This window comes from Toxorhynchites rutilus, chromosome 1 (assembly GCF_029784135.1).
Source record: "Toxorhynchites rutilus septentrionalis strain SRP chromosome 1, ASM2978413v1, whole genome shotgun sequence".
Lineage (NCBI taxonomy): Eukaryota > Metazoa > Arthropoda > Insecta > Diptera > Culicidae > Toxorhynchites > Toxorhynchites rutilus.
In genome coordinates, this window is record NC_073744.1 from 195,098,702 (window position 1) to 195,118,180 (window position 19,479).

Here is a 19,479-nt window from a genome sequence, read left to right on the forward strand (position 1 = left end):
CACTAAAACCTCCACATGCCAAATTTGATTCAGTTTGCTTGATTATCTCCTGAATTATGCAGAAATGTATGTTTCATTTGTATGGCACGCCCCTCCCCGCCCCCCATCAGAGAGAGGGGAGGAGTGTCTATTCACCATAGAAACGTTTATTGCACCCTAAAACCTTCACATGCCAAATTTCGTTTCATATGCTTGATTGATTCCCGAGTAATGCAGAAATTTGTCTTTCATTTGTATGGCAGCTCCCCCTTAGAGAGGGGGTGGAGTGTCTAACCACCATAGAAATATTTATTGCACCCTAAAACATCCATACGCCTAATTTGGTTTCATTTGCTTGAATAACTCTCGAGTAATGCAGAAATTTGTGTTTAATTTGTATGGCAGTTCCCCCTCAGAGAGGGGGAGGGGTCTCAAACTATCACGAAAACCTTCCCCGGCCCCAAAAACCCCTATATACCAATTTTCATGTTGATCGGTTCAGTAGTTTCCGAGTCCATAAGAATCAGACAGACAGACAGACAGCAATCCATTTTCATATACAGGGTTTTCCAACTTTAAATTCCGAAAGTAAATTGAAATAAAACACACTTACAATTCGAATTTCGATGAAACTTTTATTTCAAATTAAAGTTTGGTTTATGCCATTATGTGTGAAATACAACATCATTCAAATTTCCACCTAGGGCTTCCTCGCACACCTTGATCCGGAACAGGTAATTTTCGATGACTTTTCGGCACATATGGGGCGGTATCTCGGTCATAACTTCACGAATGTTGGCTTTCAAATGTTCAAGAGTTTGCGGAGAGTTGGCATAGACACGGTCTTTCGCATAACCCCACAAAAAAAGTCTAGCGGGTTCAAATCGCATGATCTGGACGGCCAATTGGCATCACCAAAACGCGAAATTATGCGTCCCTCAAATTTCGTTCGCAATATGCCCATGTTCGGTCGTGTTGTGTGGCACGTGACGCCGTCCTGCTGAAACCACATGTCATCCGTATCCATATCTTCAATTTGTGGCAAAAAAATCGGTTAACATGCGGCCATAGCGCTCACCATTCACAGTTACCGTCTCGCCGTCCTCATTTTCAAAGAAATACGGCCCGATGACTCCACCAGACCATAATGCGCACCAAACAGTGACTTTTGGCGGATGCAACGGCCTCTCAACAATCACGTGTGGATTTTTTGAGCCCCATATACGGAAATTTTGGGTGTTCACATGGCCACCGAGCTCGAAATGTGTCTCATCGCTGAAGAAAATTTGATGCGAAAATTCAGCATTTTGCTGCTGTTGTTCGTTCACCCAATCGACGTATGCCCGACGCATTCCATGGTCACCACGCTCTAATTTTTGTACCATTTGGACTTTATATGGGTGTAGGTGCAAGTCCAAATGCAAAATTCGCCACAATGATGTGTTTGACAAGCCCAATTGCTGAGCACGCCGTGGAATCGAAACATTCGGGTCATCCTCCACACTGGCAGCAACAGCAGCAATATTTTCGGCCGAACGCACATTACGACGATGCACAGGTTTCACAATATCCGCTACGGATCCAGTTTGTTCGAATTTACGCACTACATTAGCGATTGTGTGCTCTGTAGGCCGGCCGTCCAGCTATGTCAAACGGTTGTCAGCGCACGGCTGTATACTTTTGGAAGCCCGAAATGGAAAACCCTGTATATAGATTACCTACTGTAAATATGTTTGTAACGGGTGTTAAATAGAAAATGAGAATTTTTTCAATCACATATAAAAATTTTTTTTTTTCTTCGATTTCAGTATTTTTTATTAATAACATAATGTATTTTCTTCAAAAAAATGTCAGTGAATGTTTGAGTAAGGGCCGTGGTCTGCTGTTCGACGCAACTTTGTCGCGATGCTCTCACAAGAACGTTGTACGGCACTTACGTCCATTTTCCGGATACAATTCCGGATTCTTGTAGTCAGTTGCTTCGTGTCCTTGGCCCTCCAATTGTTTTTATACACTAGGGCACTGAGTGAGCCAAAGAAATCCTCTATTGGGCGGCACTGGGGCAAGGGTTACGATCTTTCGGCACGAACGGTATCTTCTTCTCCTCAAGATACGCCAGCGTCTTCTTGGCGTAATGGGAAGACGCCTTGTCCGGGCAGAAGACGTACTTCCCATCCGCGTGATGCTCGTTCAGGAACGGCAGCAGGATTTTATCGAGGCACTCTTCTCGATAGATTTGTTGGTTGATTGCCAGACCGCTCGGCTTAAACCAAGGCTTTGAAATGCCCCGGTCAGAAATGGCGATGTACAACATAACCTTTTTTTCAAACTTGTGCTTGAACTTGTATTTCACTTCAGGCGGTGTGGATGACTTGTCGCTGGAGTAGTAATTATCAATTCCTGGAATATGCGTTTTGGATAGCGGAAAATAGCTTCCGTCGTCCAGAACGAAAGACGTCCCGCGGTATTTTTTGGTCATCCACCGACACTGTGATTTAACCGTCTCAATCTGCTCCTCTGTGTACTCCGGCGACCTCGTCTTCTTCCTGCAGACGATTCCTTCAATCTTGAGGGTCCGATGGATCAATACGTGGGAGAAGCCATATTTCCAACCGGCGTCACGCAGGCTGGTTGCGTCCTTGTTGTCAAACAGCTTCTTTAACGATGTCTTCCTCTGCTTCGTCATTATCGTCACCGGACGACCACTTCCGACCTTCCGCTCTACGTTCAGGGAACCCAGAATACGATATACCGTACTGACAGGTACATTTTCTTCCTTAAAATGTGCCACCGTGAACTTTTTTCCTTGCTGGAAATGCGTTTCGTAGAACCGTACAATGCGTTCGCGGAGCACGTGCTGTTTCGACGCCATCTTTGCTTTGACTAAATTCAAACTAGCGAAACCAAACACGCCTACTGTTTCTAGGGAGCCCAAAGAGCAATTTTCTTGGAGAAAGAAAATTTTACGCACTTTATTTGAGTTACTGAAAGGTATTGAAAAAATTGAAGGATTTTCCTACATAAACAGAAATTTAACCTCCTTCCTGTTGGCCGATTGATCTGAAATTTGAAGCACGCCTTTATCTCTGCTGTCGTTATAAAACTGCGTAATCTATAATCTTGAAAATCCAAGGTGGCGGCCGCAACAAAATGGCGGACTACATATTTTATCAGAACCCCATCAATATGAGTATCAAGTGAAAGGGCTTGACTAGTAGAACACAGTTATTTATGAAAAATGTAAATGCAAAATACCCTCCATCACAAAATGGGACATTTTTTCCATTTCATCAATATGGCTATCAAACGAAATGGCTTGAATAGTAGAACATACTTATACATACTTATCACATTTTAAAATGTACTGTTGAAAAATCAATATCTTTATGTCGTCTATAGTAAGTTCTTCTAACATATCGTCCAGGTCCTCACTTGCGTATAGATCCTCGATATCCGAATCGAAACTCGATGAGATAACACTCGAAACTTTTCTTCTGACGCTTCGCACTATTTCGTCGTTACTAATATCCTCGCTTTCAAATTTACTAATAATTCCTAAAAATTAAATTTCTACAGCGTTTTTTCCGTGATGCAATTTGATGTGACACACCCTTTATACAATCATCATGGAATAGTAAATCGTCATATTTGTATATTCCCATGAAGCCATAAATTTCATCCCGCCAACGTTAAAAAAACTAGTCATCAGCCAAAAAACGAAGCGATCGGATTAATGATGTTTTGCCTTTTTCAGATCTCCCGACCTTGCCATCGTCGTACGGTCAAACGACAACCGAGGTGTTCCCTCAGCACTAAAAATTGGTACGACGCGTGGGCGAGAGTGATTTTACTGTCGGCTGCTGCACCGTTCAGACACCGTTCGGGACGGAGGAGGAGACACACGAACACACAAAAGGTGAGCGGCAAGAGTCAAAAAAGCCACACAAGGTCGAATCAGGAACAAATCGTGCGACCCGCCCTCCCGGCTTCTGGTGCGATATGTTAATGAACGACGTGTATTCGAGTGCGGTCGCAATTTTCGGAACATTGTCGACACATGTTCACATTGAACGATTCTGTTGTTTGCTAAATGAGGTTCAGTGTAGCATTATTGGCATTGTTTGCGAACCTGTTTTCGCGCTAGCTTAGTTAATGCTCAACAAAATGGGATCAATTTACTTTCCACTGCCTCAAAACATGCATCCGATCCAGTGAAGTTGTTTTCCTTTCTTACTTTACTGAGTGATGGCGTTATTGCTACAAACCCTACAAACGGATGAAGATGAGTTGTAGACTGTATCGATCTGCAATTTAGAATTTACCGACCGAGGCGAAAGTTGGAGCCCCAAGAATATTATATAATTACAACAGGCGGTAATTAGGGTGCGTCATTTTCCACGTCGCACTCCGTACAGACCCGACCCATGCGGTTTGGTTTTAATAACCTCACACGTACACAATTTTATCTATTCATTACTCGTGGTTATCTTTTAATGTTTTCATTAATGGAACCCCTCTAGTGAAGTCAAGCATTTTCGAAGTTCTAGTAGAGAATTTCCAGACGCAATATTTGAAGATTCATTCGCAAGATGAAGTTAATCCGATTAGCACCGGACTGAACGCTACATAAACTTCATGGATGCAGTTAAACGGACTAATTAATAACATAATTAGTGCAGATATTTTTTTCAATTATTCTCTCGACCCACCCCTAGCAAGCGAATCGTCGCACTGCTTAAACTGTTCCAAGGAACACGTGGAAGTGTAGGAAGCCACGAGAATGATGCACTTTCGTGGCTGCCCCTAGGCAAACTCTTGTTAGTCACGCTCGATTTGCTTTCGAGATTTTTTTTTTCCTCAAGCATTCAGCTCAATCATTTGCTTCGAAGTTAGTACAACAAATCGGTTATGGCTCTATTTCCTTTCTTCCGCTATACTTTTCAAGTGGCGTGCAATGAAGAATTACAGAACAAAGTTTTCTCTCCCCTTAGTCTCTCTTAGTGATGTCCGATTTTTTAAAATTAATCGTTCTTCAACTAATCGAATATTTTTCAGTTGTTCGTTATTTGATTCGATTAATCAGACACCACTGAACGTTTGTGTTAAGCCGTGTTTACCTTTTACTATAAAACTCCTAGTATTTCTAACAAAACTCATCGTTATAATATCAGATTATTTTCAGACACAATTCTCGTTCAAGATTTTTCAACCACTTGAAAATAACATGTTTCTCCGTTACATGGAATAAATGTTTCATACAGAAAATATGATAGAATAAAGACAGCCCTAAATCGGACAATTCCTTCTTCGAGTTCTGCTCTTATCAACACATCCGGCGATTCTTTTTTTTTTTTTGACATAGATAGAAGAAGATATATGAGTGCGTTTCATCACATTAAAATCCATTTTCAGTCTCGATCAAAGATCAATTTCGCTAGCGCAAACATCAAATGGACTAACAGCACTTGTCACCATGTAATTGTAGAACATATGGGAATTTAATTTCCAATTTTTTTCTTTTTCCTTCAGTTTTCGGAAAATTTTCAATTGTCATGTTTGGTTGGAATATTTTTGGTTGACATATGTGTAATATTCTTATGGGATCCCCTCTCCATTCCAGAGGAGAGAGGGGTGTCATACCATCATGAAAACATCCCCACCCTCTCAGAAAGATGGGAGGAGTGTTGAACCATCTTAGAAATGTTTCTTGCCCCCTAAAACATCCACATGCCAAATTTGGTTCAGTTTGCTTGATTAGTTCTTGAATTATGCAGAAATGTATGTTTCATTTGTATGGCAGCTCCCCCTTAGAGAGGGGGGTGGAGAGTCTAACCACCACAGATATATTTATTGCACCCTAAACCTCTAAATGCCAAATTTGGTTTCATTTGCTTGATTCATTCTCGAGTAATGCAGAAATTTGTGTTTCATTTGTATGGCAGCCCCCCTTAAGAGAGGGGGGAGGAGTATCTAACCACCGTAAAAACATTCATTGCACCCTAAAACCTCCACATGCCAAATTTGGTCTCATTTGCTTGATTAATTCCCGAGTAATGCAGAAATTTGTGTTTCAATTGTATGGCAGCCCCCCCTTAGAGAGGGGAATGGAGAGTCTCACTACCATAGAAACATTTATTGCACCCTAAAACCTTCACATGCAAAATTTGGTTCCATTTGTTTGATTAATTTTCGAGTAATGCAGAAATTTGTGAAAATTGAATCGTGAATCACCCACAAGTCGTCAGAATGAGTGTACTGGATCTCCTGATCTTTCAACATAGTTATTCTTTTATTCGTTATTCTTTTGTTTTGGCGAATTCACATGTGAAATGAGATTGTTGTTGTAACTTTTTGAACTAGTTGGTTGAAAAATTGGACCAGTTGGAGAGAAAAGCGCTGGTTTTTTATAATTAAAGTGTCATTTCTGTATATTCAAGATTGCTCAAGACATAACCTGGGAGCAGCTTTTGCTATTGTTAATAGAAGATCATTCATTCCACGAGCATGAAGAAGAAACACAAAAGTATTATAATCAGTGGATGATATAGTAATACCATGCCAAATATCCGGTCGCTTAACACAACTTCGAAACTTCAGCATTCAGCATTCTACATTTTCTATTACAGGTCGGACTCGATTATAAATGATTCGATTATATACAATTTTATCGTACGATTACTCTTCATAAGTTCTCGATTGGATTTTGATCTGATAAACAAGCTGGCCGGGCCAGATGCTAAGGTCTCTATTCATTAGATCATGCATGGTCGTCCGGCCTTTATGAACTGATGCGTTACCCTTTCGAATTATCCAATAATCACAGTGGTTTTGATGCAAAACCAGCAATAAATGATTCTGATCCTGAATCAGGCCTCTTTGAGAAATTTTGGATTAGCTGTTTTCCGAACCCACATCTGTGGAGATAGAATTTTAATGGTTTGGGAGAAATTTTCTCAAAAAGGCCTTTCTTGTGACAAGAATGTCCAGAATCGAATATCGTGCCATCAAACGCGCATAAAAAATACAGCTAACAAATTAAACATATAATTTATCCGAAAGTTCAGCATGAGCCTTAAAGATTCTGGAGAATGCAACGATTACTGCTCATTTCTTATCTGAGCTAAACTGTTGTACCAGAAAAGAGAGAATGAATCAAATGGTTAAAAAAGTAACAAAAAAACAGCAATTTCTTATTTACCGCCCAGAAAATTTTAATATTTTTTTTCAATAACACTCAATTTTTTACTACTATTTGAAAGAACATTCTGAACTGATGAAACAAAGTTGTGAATGACAAAGTGGAAGTCCACTGACAAATACAGCCAAATCAAGGCGTTTACTAAGTCGAATTAGCCACTACATTGTTAATTTCGATATAAAACGCGTTTTTTTCTGAATTTGTAGGGGAAGTGGGGGCATAGTGGTCGACCTAAGGAATATGTCCATTTCCAGCGTCCACATACCGCTACAATTCCCGTTTTGCTAAGAATATTATAGTTCAACTCACTGTTGTTCAAGATAGCATACGGCTCCTACTATGAAAATTCAAAATAGTACATTTTTCATCAGATGAAAAATAGAACTTTTTTTTTGCTTGGAGGTAAAGTGGTTGATACGTATCAAGCTAAATGGGATAAATTTAAGCGTTTTTTTGCGCCCTAATTTGTTCAAATCATATTCGATATAGTAGGTACATGTATGAAATAAGCTTGGTCTATTCACCTAGAGTCTCAATTAAAATTTTCTCATGCATACAAAAACGTTGTAAGAAAAACATAACGTTACGCAAAATGAGGCTTGATTTAGTTGGAGTGGCATATTTTTCCAGGGTCAAATCCACAAAAGGATCAGAATGTGATGTGGTATATCAGCTTTAGTGAACAGAACATTGAAAGTTGTTATTCACCTATGACCACTTTGCCCCCAAACATCAATGTAATTTCTATGCTAATTAAACGCTGAGATTTAACAAATTTTATGTTCACCTCTCCTAGAATATGAGAACAGTCGTCCAAAATGATGATTTGTCCAACATATCAGATTGAATAAACTAAATTTCACGAGAAATTCCTTAGATACCATGCGCACAGAACTACGGCCGAATGGACATCGAGAGAGCAATTACTGTTTTTATTTATAATTCGACATGCGACAGCTCTACTGAAGTACAGGGTGACTCAAAATTCATGAAATTCTTCGAATATAAGGAGCCTATCAATACGGTGTCAATAGTCAATAGTAATACTACCAAACAAGCAGGTGATCACTTTGCCCCCATGACCCCATGACCAATACCACTATCAATCACCTCTATTCTGGTTCACGATCGGCGATTGGATTTCACAATCCGATCGGGATCGACTTTTACAATCTGCAACCCGAACGAGATCGACTTCTAGATTCTACAATCCATCTGAGATTCAAACCCAATCGACATACGCAAAAGTGGCAACATTACCTTGACTTGAAACAAACGTCAAAATAATTTATCCATATTCGTGAAGCTGTTTACTTATGTTATTTTTTGAGGGTATTTTATAGGATTTTAGTAAGTTCACATCCCTGTTATGCGCTTGCGAGCGCAACACATGTAACGTCATTGATAATTCAATCTTTCAGACGCTCGTAAATTCGTTGTACAGGTACAGATTCTCGCCGGCGGCCGAGGCAAACGTCACTTTGATAATGGCTTCAAGAGAGGTGTCCATATCTCCAAGCAGTGAGCATCGATTGTATCGGGCAAAAAGATGATGATGGATCGCAAACATAATGGCCCGGTACTGATTGCTTCGCCTGTCGGAGGATGGACATAGAAGCTGTGGTAGAGGAGACACCGGAGAAAATCAAAACCAAACCGATTTCCGTGATAGAGGGTATTACACGCGTGCAAGTACTTGATGTTGCCCGTTTCCTGGAGTTCAAAGGTGCCGAGAAAGGCCGCCGGTGAGATTGAAAAATTATACAATCTGTTCCTGAAAGAAGATTCGACACAAATTGAGATTAACCCACTGGTGGAAACCGATGACGGACGAATAATTTTTGTTTATGCCAAGTTGAATTTTGATGACCACGTCGAATTTCGACTGAGAGCAAATACAATCTCAACTATATTGTAATAAAGGGTAACATTGGTTGGTTGGTGAAAGGAGTCTGCTTGGTAATGACAATAATGGACTTTCTCAAATTGAATGGAAGCAACCCGGCTAACTTCCTAGATGTGGGCGGTAATGTAAAGGAAGAGCAAGTATTAAAGGCTCAGATCCAAGTTTTAACCTCAGATCACGTAAAACCAATTTTGGTGAATGTTTTCGGTGGGTAAACTGTGCCACCATTGCTAACGGAATTGGGAATGCTTCCAAAACGATCGGACTCAAAGCACCACTGGTTGTACAACTGGAAGGTACTAACGTGGATGCAGCTAAGAAAATATTGAAGGGATCAGGTCTGAAAATTGGCTTCGCTCAGGACCTTGACAAGGCAGAAGGCTGGCAAAGCGCTATGCTGAATTAGTATTTCTAAAGAAATCGCTTCAGCTATGTGCATTTATTGATAAGTTTCTACAGGATTAATATAATATGTAAAGGACGAATTTTTAAAATATACGTTCAGTTTTTCACAGCAACGCGTTTGATTTGAAGATAAACAAAGAAATTTTGAGCCTCTCCATTTTGGCTATAACAAAAATGAATATTTGTTTTTCTCGACAACTTTTTGTTGTTCCTGCGTGTACTTTTTTCTTAACGATTATCCCTTTTTGCTCAGTACATTTGCGGTGCGGACTGTGAGCTGCTGTGCAATGCATTTCTGTATTTCTTCGATACATTTGTCATTGTTTGCACTCCTCTTGGAAATGTTCCGGAGTACGCAAGACTGACCAATACTAGGAAAATTGTAAGAAATAGATTAGGGTGAGAAATACGTGTTTAAAGTATTTGAATAACACCAAGCGATATTTTTCATTTAAATTTCAATAATTTAAAACAGCATTCAGGTGTCTTAATGCGATGGGGAGTAAATCGCTTCATTAACACGAACGAATTTATTCGAAGTTTGTTTCGCGTTAATACAATGTTGCCACATTTGCATATGTCGATTGAGTTTGTATCTTGGATGGATTTTAGAATGCACAAGTCAGAATGCAACATCGTATTAATTTCAAACCCGATCGTGAACCGGAATGCGGGTGAATCAATCGACGTAAATTATTCATTCGCTTCGATGATTGGCTGCACAGTATCCGCACTGACAGATGTACAGTGTGGACGTCTGGAGGCGACATTCAATTAGAGGTCATAATTTGAGCTTGAGCTTGAGCTTGGGTAGACTGTACAATTCGTAGTTGCTCTCCGTGATTGACCTGAACCAACCAAATTGCACAAAGAACACACAGAATGACGCTTGGGACTAGCAAATCATTCTCGTTGGGCAATTCTCGGTGATTCGAGCTTTGAATGGTCAATAACGACGCCGGCCACGTCCTTACAGTCACCAGGGAAGGGAAGGAATGTTAGTATGATATTCGCCGCCCGAAGGCCAGAAGGGTCGCCTCTATAGCGTGGTTCCCTAGCATTTATCATGGAAGAGATAGTTTGCTAGTGGGAAGGGGTAATAATTGTGGAGTCGGCCGTTCGCCACTGGAGCATCACGGAGCTGTCGAAAGCACGTCTTACCTGTAGAACTGCTGATGAAAAGAAGGCAGAGCCAGAACGATGCAAGGGAGACGTAAGGCGTCGTTCGGTTGTGTGCTGCCTCGAGCATTGGTGTGTGTCAACTGACGTGCACACAGTTGAACTGATAGTAGACCCTCATCGGGTTGTCTTGCCTATGCCCCACAATAATCAGGATTCACTGTGGCAAGTGATATGATTCTGTAAACGCGGATTCTCAACCAATCGACGAAACTGAATTACGAAATCGAATGTATTTCGACTAACGGACCAGCGATGTATTTTAAAAACAGATGAATATTTTTATTTTTTACATATTCATTTCACATAGAATATACGATTCAATAGGTCGTGGACCCTTCAAATTTACACATTCTTAAACACCCACGACGGATGGTATCCATGGACCACCTGAACAGGTAACCTGGAAAACACAACCACAATACTAGTCGAATATCAATTTCGTGATTCAATTTGACATTCTCGAACACCGGACGACAGATGACACCATGGACCACCTGAAAAAGTGGCCCGAAAAACATCTCTACAATGAAATATACCTATAATATATCTCGTGATTCAGTGTATCGTGGGACCTTCAATTTGTCGCATTCTTAAACATCCGACGACGGATAATATTCATGGGGTACCTGAAACCGGTGATATATTCCGCAGCTCAATGCGCGTATTCTTTATTCTACCGTAGAATCTACCCCAATCGCGAGGTAACCTGAGAAGGTAACCAAGAGAATTTTTCTGAAATTAATCAACCCGACGATATATTTCGTTATTCGTTGACCGTTCGTTTCATGGAAATCGAATCGCTACTGTGGAAAGTAACTTTAGGGAAACCTGAGAAGGTAACCGAAAGAACTTCTATTGCAAGCCAATCGGACTGGCGATAAATTTCGTAATCGGAAAAACTCTTCACAAATCAACCAGTGATGTATTTCTTTATTTATTGCACGTACTCTATATCGAACAACAATCGCGTTGGTTTTCGTATGGAAACATGAGAACTCCTCTGAAATCAATCGTCATTTTCTGTTCATCACCAAGCGCACTCTTTATTTAACTCTAATCACAACGATGGGTTGTTAACCCATTAAAGTTAACATTTTTTTCCATTCATCACTCATTCGTCCCTTCAACCATCTATCTACCTAATTATTCAATTCTTGAACTCCTTCAAGAATTGAATAATCAAGGAAACGAACAACTAAAGAAACAAATAAATAATGAATAAAAAAAACTTGTTGATACGAATGGTGCCGAACGGAAATCTCTCTTAAAAATCATTAATTTTAAGCACATTCTGTTGAAGTCGACTTCGCTCCCAGCCTGTGATACGTTCACTACGACGCACAAACTTCGCAATCGTAAACACAAGAAAAAACACTTTTACGTGTTGGCGAGAGAAACACCACACATCGAAACGGGCACGCGACGGTTGAGAGCGCAACGATAACATTTTCACTACACTTTCGAAAAACAAAAATGGCGCAACAACTTTTTCCTTCGACCCATGTTAATTTTTACCACCGCTTCAAGCTAGCTCAACTGACTTCAAAATCACTAAAGCAGGGGACTTATTTTTCGCACACAATCCATGTATAATAAACAACACAGAAAACAAACGCGCACATCTTGTACAGTACGCTGCTCCTGTCCACTGCTCAACACTGCGATTAAAAACGAATAAAACAATTCCCAACTCCACAAATTCGTCCCATATTCACGATTATATTAAGAATACCACACACAAAAATAACTACGAGAATGGAACGGAAACATATTTTTGTTATACAGAAAAAAACACTTCCTAGAAATTATGCACGGAGCGGAAAAAAATACGTCCGCACCCGACGACTACTCGATTGTCTCTCCTTCAATTAGAGGTCATAATTTGGGTCCCAAACTTGTTAGTGCAATCTCTATCAGATTAGAAGACACGAAGCCAGTTTTCTGTTGTTAAAATTTGAATGAAAATAGAATGTTTATGTTGGATGTTTTTGATAAATCGATCAATCGAACGATTAGCGGACATCACTAGTCTCACTCTGGTGGGTAGATAAGAGGGTAACTGAAGTTGATGCTTCAGAAAGATACGATGGAAAGGAAAGTTAAAATGGTTACACTTCGCTTACAAAAATATCCCCCAAAACTCGGAAATGCGTTAAAATAAAAAAATAAAACCAATGAACATGGGTTTCTTCAGCATTCAACTACTTGTTGTATATTTTCACCGCACTAATTAAATTTATTAGCGAGACCGACATAAAAGACAGATCGAAAGCAGAGAGTAAAACTATACTTAACGGCTGTAACCAGCGAAAAGTTCCAATTAATCAACCAAAATTACCACCTCGTGACAGCCAAACTTGCACACAGCCACACACACACACTCAAACTCTCACCCCGCTGTCAGTGGCCTCCTGCGTTTGATTTTCTCCAATGAAGTTTTTGTCTCTCAGCTCGCGTCTCGTTGGGCGCAACGTTTGCCTCTCATCGTCGAAGGTTGCTGCACTCTTTCGGAGAAGACGGCTTCTTTTTCGCCCATTGCCGTCATCCCATCGCCTACTGTGGCGGCTGTGGCTGTTGCCATTGACTATATCTGGTTTTCTGGTTCAAGTTGCCTTAAAGCTTTGCCGGATCGCCAAATATGAACAAAAACAGCGCACATGGAGCCAAAGTTGAATGATTTTCAACGCTATATACAGTCACGAGTTTTATCACGAGATAAGAAGAGCCGGCGTGGAGCAGAAGGGCAAGGAAATGAGAAAAAAAAACTGTTGTTGAACAATCTGCCTTTCAGATCGGGGCTTTTCGCTGCTGTATATAGTAGGGGAGGTGGGTGTAAAACGGCATGTTAAGGAGAACTTCAATTATAACTTTGGAAACTCATGTTTCCCAAAACTTTGATGCAGTTTATTGCAATTCAATAAACTGTTTTTCTACCTAAATGGCCAAATATTTTACAAAAAAGTGTTTTCAATGTTTTTTACTGAAATTAAAACAGTACAACTTTTTTTTCGATGCGGGTATAATGGACATGTAGTGGAGGTAATATGCACAGGTTTGTAGTATATGAAGCGTAGAGGTTTATCGATCGTGAGAGGAATAATTCTCGCGTAACTTTTGAAAAGGTCCTATGTAACATTCACATCAACTCGAGAAAAATGAAGTTGAAGACCGGAACATTGGTCCGCGAATTGTTTCAAAAGGAATCGATCTTTATCACTACTTTTACCACTAACAGTCAATAATAACTCTGAAACAGCTATCGTAACTGTTGTTATGTGATTTTAGTTTGAAATTGAAGCCTCCGAGCGAGAAATGTTACATTGGACGTTTGGACTGACCGCATTGTACATTGGACAAATTACGTTGCACGATGAGAATTTGAAAACAACTACTGAACAACGATCCAAATATTTGCACTTCGTGCTAAAGGCAGATCATTATTGTTATCACTCGTTGAGTTGCACTAAAAACGATATCAACACCCGAAAATAACAAAAACTCAAAAGGACCAAAGTACGACTTCGTGTTGTTTTGATTGCTTTGTTACATCGGACGTATCGAGCGTCAGCGGAAAGTGGCGTCCGAAGTAACAGTCGAGTGCTCAAAATTCGCATCTGTACATTGGAAATTTTTTGTATCGGTGATAAAAAGGTGAAAAGGATAGATACTTGAACGATTGTTTTTGCAATGCAATGCAATGCACAAAATCGAATTAATCCACCTCGAAATGATATCGTGCTTTTCAGTAGTATAAACGGACAGACTCTCAACTATTTTGCTTTTGGTACCAGTCAGCTTCTAAACAGTCCACATTTGGTGATTTGATTTCCATTTATAGACGCAGGGCATTCCTTAGGAATAGATTAAACAGACTTTTCACAGTCCATCTCACTTACGCTGGCAACTGTCCGTTTTACCCCACCAGTACATTTTTTTTCAATAATTTAAAAAAAAATTTCCACTCAAAAATGAATTCACTTTTCCCTACATACCCAATATCGCTTCTCTGTTAACTCACAAACCGAAATATAACCATCAGCGAATTGAATTTTGATATTAAACCACTCAAAATGCTTGATATCGAAGCAGCTAAAATTCCATCCTCACGCGGAATCATGTATGATTTTCGGTTTTTGTTTCCCTGTTTCACTTTTGATCAGTATTCATTGCCTTAGGGTGGCTTAAATATTATAGAATAACATGTAGAAGGTGTTCTCATTAACAGAAATCAGAAATTCAAAATGTAACTATACAAATCAACCACCTGTCCAGATTACCCCCACTGTCCGTCTTACCCGTGGCTCCCTTATATTTTGTCTGAGAGCATCGAACTTCTGCGAATTTTTGGCTTCAAATTGGGCGCTATGGATGATGGAGATGCCACTCGAGAAAGAAAGCCGAAATACGGAGCATTACTATCTCTCTGAACTGTTACGACTGATTTTGTTATGTTTCCGCAGTTTTTATTTTATTGATTCGATTAATCAATTCATTATAAGCGAGTTTTCTTTTTTCCACAGCTAGCGTGAATTTGATGCCGAGTTTTCGTTAACGGAGTGTTTTATTGCGTTCATTCCGTGGCAGTTCTCACACTATCGCTTGGTGAAACGATCTTAATTAGTGTTTTTCGAGTTCAATGTTTGCTTCACTGGAATTTTCGGTACGCCTTTGATGCGCCTAACCGATTTCAGTTAAGGAGGCAGATGAATTGGAATAGGCAAAAATAAGACGAGCCAAAACAAGCTTGCAAGCAAAGCAGTTGTCAAAAATAAGTGAGACACATGAGTACCAACATAACGTTACAAAAAACAAAAAATCAAAAATCACATATATCCGTAACCCGAGGAAATTCAAAAATCGCGATACTTTTTGAATAGATCTCGTACTCGAACTTACTAAGCGAATGTACAATAAACTTATAGAATTGAATATCGAGAAAAACTGAACCTGTGGAATATCAGGGCATGTTCCACCTTATCCTCAGGTGAACCAGGTGAACCTTCATCAAGTCCTATGCCGAAGGTTCACTCACGAAACCCTCTATGTGGCTCTTATTCAAGAGCCTTGGTTTAATAATTTTAGGATTCGAATGATTTCTACTCAAAATAGTAATAAAAAAAGTCACAGGAGGATTGTGTTCGCAACACCACCGCATAGTTGACCTAGGATTCCGTTGGGCTATCTGTTGATTTGGGGATATGTTTGAAGATTTACATCGTTCAACTCTTTGATAATAATTTGGTTTTAATGTCTCTGTTAGGGAACACATTTCGGTGGGAACAAAAGCTCCCCATACTTTCATGTATTTACAATACCGATTTCCCCCAGGCAGATTGGCTTTGATGTCTCTGTTAGGGACCCGCCGTATGTGTCGTCAATTTCGACCAATCAGAAGTGGGTATTTCCGTTACGATAGGAGTTGAGATTTTTCAATTGTTCGATAGTTTGTTTCATGACATATATTATTTTCTTCAATATAAAAAATTGTGATGGAGTGCCGAAATCGATTGACGCAAAAATGTCATCAATCCATCATGAAATGACTGAGCAATAAGCGTTTGGAAGTGGACAATTTTCACGATGTGCTCGATGTGATTTTCAATTTGTACCACAATATGTTCCCGAAGGACGTAATCCTACTTCAAAAAGGTTTATGATAGCACACAAAAACCGCTCCAAGAGCAGCAATTCTTATACGGAATAACATTAGGTATGTAACCATCACAAAATTCATCAATAGCAACATCGTGATGGATAATTGAGATGCGTCAAATGAACAATCGCTATCTCACCATAAACATATAATGTTCAATTATAATTCTGGTGATTTTTGATTTGTGATTTGATGATTTGAACGATTGAGAGATTTAAGAAAAACAAATTGGGATAGTTATCATTCCAAACTTCAGGACAAGATTTTGATATCAGTGGAAAGTATTTCTTCCACTGAACATCTTGAAATAGTTTCATCTAAATTTGAAACCAATATTAAACCTATCTTTGAAGAAAACTCTCTGAACACTGGCGCGGAAACTTCAAGAAAGAATGCATCTTAGTGGAAATTTATTTTTTGAAAAGTTTTGAAAACTGTCTAGAAAACTTATCAACAGAGCAAAAATTATTTCTGATGAGACAGATTACAAAAACTGTCTAACAGAGTATAAAAAAGAACTCCGCAAAACGAAGAGAACGAGTTGGAAGTTAACCTGTGAGCAGGTGGAAAGTTTACATGTTGTATCAAGACTTCATGCGCTTTCAAAGGATCATACCAATGGACTTGGTAGTCTTAAAGAAAGAAAACGGACAATTTACAACCGATTCTCAGGAAACATTTATTATCATGATGGATACGCACTTCCCAGATTCAATCCAAATGACTGATGAACACGCACAGGTCTCCAATACAGCTCAATCCTCTCCAATCAGAGATTAGAGCTAAAGAAATGACCAGAGTTACCTTTACGAAGTCAGGGTTTGTATGGGCAGTGAATTCCTTAAAGCCTTTTGAAACTCAAGGACCAGATGGGATTTATCCAGTGATGTTACAAAAAAAGCAAGGATATCACGGTCCCTCTTCTGATAGAGATGTTTAAGGCTAGCATAGTACTAGGATACATTTCTAGTAAATGGCTAGAAGTCGAGGTTATATTTATTCCCAATGCTTGAAACCCTGACAGGACGACTCCGGAAGCATATTAGCATATTATGTTAGAAAAATTAGCCAGAAAAAGAAAGTATGAAACTGCATCCCTTAGATTGGGAGGTGCACAATTGGAGCTTCCAAACCAAGCCAAATGTTTAGATATCATTGACCAAAGACTCAATTGAAACGACCAACTGGAGTATGCAATATTTGAAGTCCATATTGCTCTCTTGGCTTGTAGCAGTATATTCGGGAAAAGGTGGGGACTAAAATCGTAACTGATTCACTGGATTTACTCGACAATTGTGAAACCCAGACTAACATATTCTTCGTTAGTATGGCGACCTAAAGCCACACAAATATCAGCTCCGAAAAAGCTCGATGCACTACAACGTCTGGCATGCTTCTCAATAACCGAGGCAATGCCCAGCGCACCCTCCGAAACCCTAGATGCTCTTTTGAATCTTCTACGCTAGTATCAATATGTGCAACTTGAAGCGGAGAAGGAGATCTCACAAGGCATTTACAAATCCTGAAAGATTTTCAACTGAACACTACAGTGAATGAAGACTGGATGGAAACAAAGACTAACTTCAGTATTCCCCTCGAAGTGATTGAATTCACAGTTGCACCATGACGAAATGGCAGCGTATTCCTGATTTGTCCTACGTTCAAATATCGCAAAAAAACCATTTCAATCGCCGTCGGAGTGCCGCATTGGCCCGTGAAAAGGGTTCAAGGACAACTCTCCGCGGAGGTGACCATAGGTCGTCCAAGGTCAGATTGGATTCCGTGGAAGATTCGCTTCCATCAAAGGAAGATTCGGGCGAATCCAGTGCGAAGCGGAAAATGGCGAAGGAACACGGGATTAGCGACTTAATGGCACCGAAGATCGGTATTTCAAATCCCGAAATAAGTTATTTCGAAACTTATTTCGGGATTCGCAAAAAAAAACCTACAGGCGGAATTGCCATCATCGCTGCTGCCAGAACCTCCAGGCTTTGGTTTGTCAATGATAAGACCCGTTCTAGTTTTGTAACTTTCCTAAATGTGAAAATGCCATTGATTGGTATTGCTGGGCTGAAATACCGATTTGTTTTTACCTGAATTTTTCATTTGTTGAATTGCATGTGTTTCGAACCCAGATTTTCGCCAGCGCTTGAAGTCCAGCCGATATGAAATATAAATCATGCATTCAAAGCAACGTATCCAACCATGTTAAACTTCGATATTCGTAACATTACAAGCATAGCAGCGTTGCGCAGGTGTTGTATTTGTTAAGGAAATGACGCATTTTCCATCAATCGTTGTGAGGAATAATGAGAATGAGCCTCCTGCCTTTCATCATTATCTCCATAGGCTTTAACTCATTTATCTGATTGTCTCCAGCCATCAATGACGGCTGCAAAGCGTTTCAAAGTAATTTATTTTCTTTAAAAAAAAGTAATAGGAGGTTGTGTCTAAGACACGACCGCATTGTTGACGTAGAATTACGCTGTTATTTTATTCAAATTGCTTGTTTATAACATCGGATATTATTTTAGAATGCTGCGAAATTTTCATTTCGCACTATTCACAAAAGAAACGCCTCGAGAATAATTACTTTCTCATTCTCGAGATAAGTGCAACTGTCAGCCTTTGTGGAGAAAGTTTTGCTACTGTCATGTGAAACCAAATCAAACTGTCATGTGGAACCGAACTCCAGTACTATTATTTTCTTGCTGAGCCGATGATAGCCTAGATTCCCCACACTATTGTGTAGTTCAGAACCCTCATTGAATGGCGTCAGTTCGATGTAATGATTGCAATGCCTGATACATCAGCGAGTGACTAATTTGGTCGCGTCCACAGCTCAATCGGAAACGAAGACATGTGATGACACAAAACAAAGAAGAACAAGCGATGTTCGTTGCTTCGAATACAGAACGATACTGAAAGTTTGCCTTCCTTCCTTGATTGAGACTTTAAACTTCTTCAGTTCATCCGTATCTAACCTTCAAAAAGACCATTGGAAAACTTTATCCATCATATTACTCCTCCACCCCCGTTGCCTTGAGAAAGGCATTCGATCCCTCGCCTGATAGTCAGCATTTCCCCACTGTGCATCGAGTTCTCAGAAAAAAACGAACTTTTCAGTACACATTAAGTATCCCGAAAGATTAATCA

At 39.8% G+C, this 19,479-nt stretch overlaps 1 pseudogene; it reads left to right on the plus strand.

Annotated features, from left to right (window-relative positions):
- The first annotated feature begins 8,243 nt into the window (after positions 1-8,243).
- On the plus strand, positions 8,244-9,534 carry LOC129778255 (succinate--CoA ligase [GDP-forming] subunit beta, mitochondrial-like; annotated as a pseudogene).
- The last annotated feature ends 9,945 nt before the right edge of the window (positions 9,535-19,479 follow it).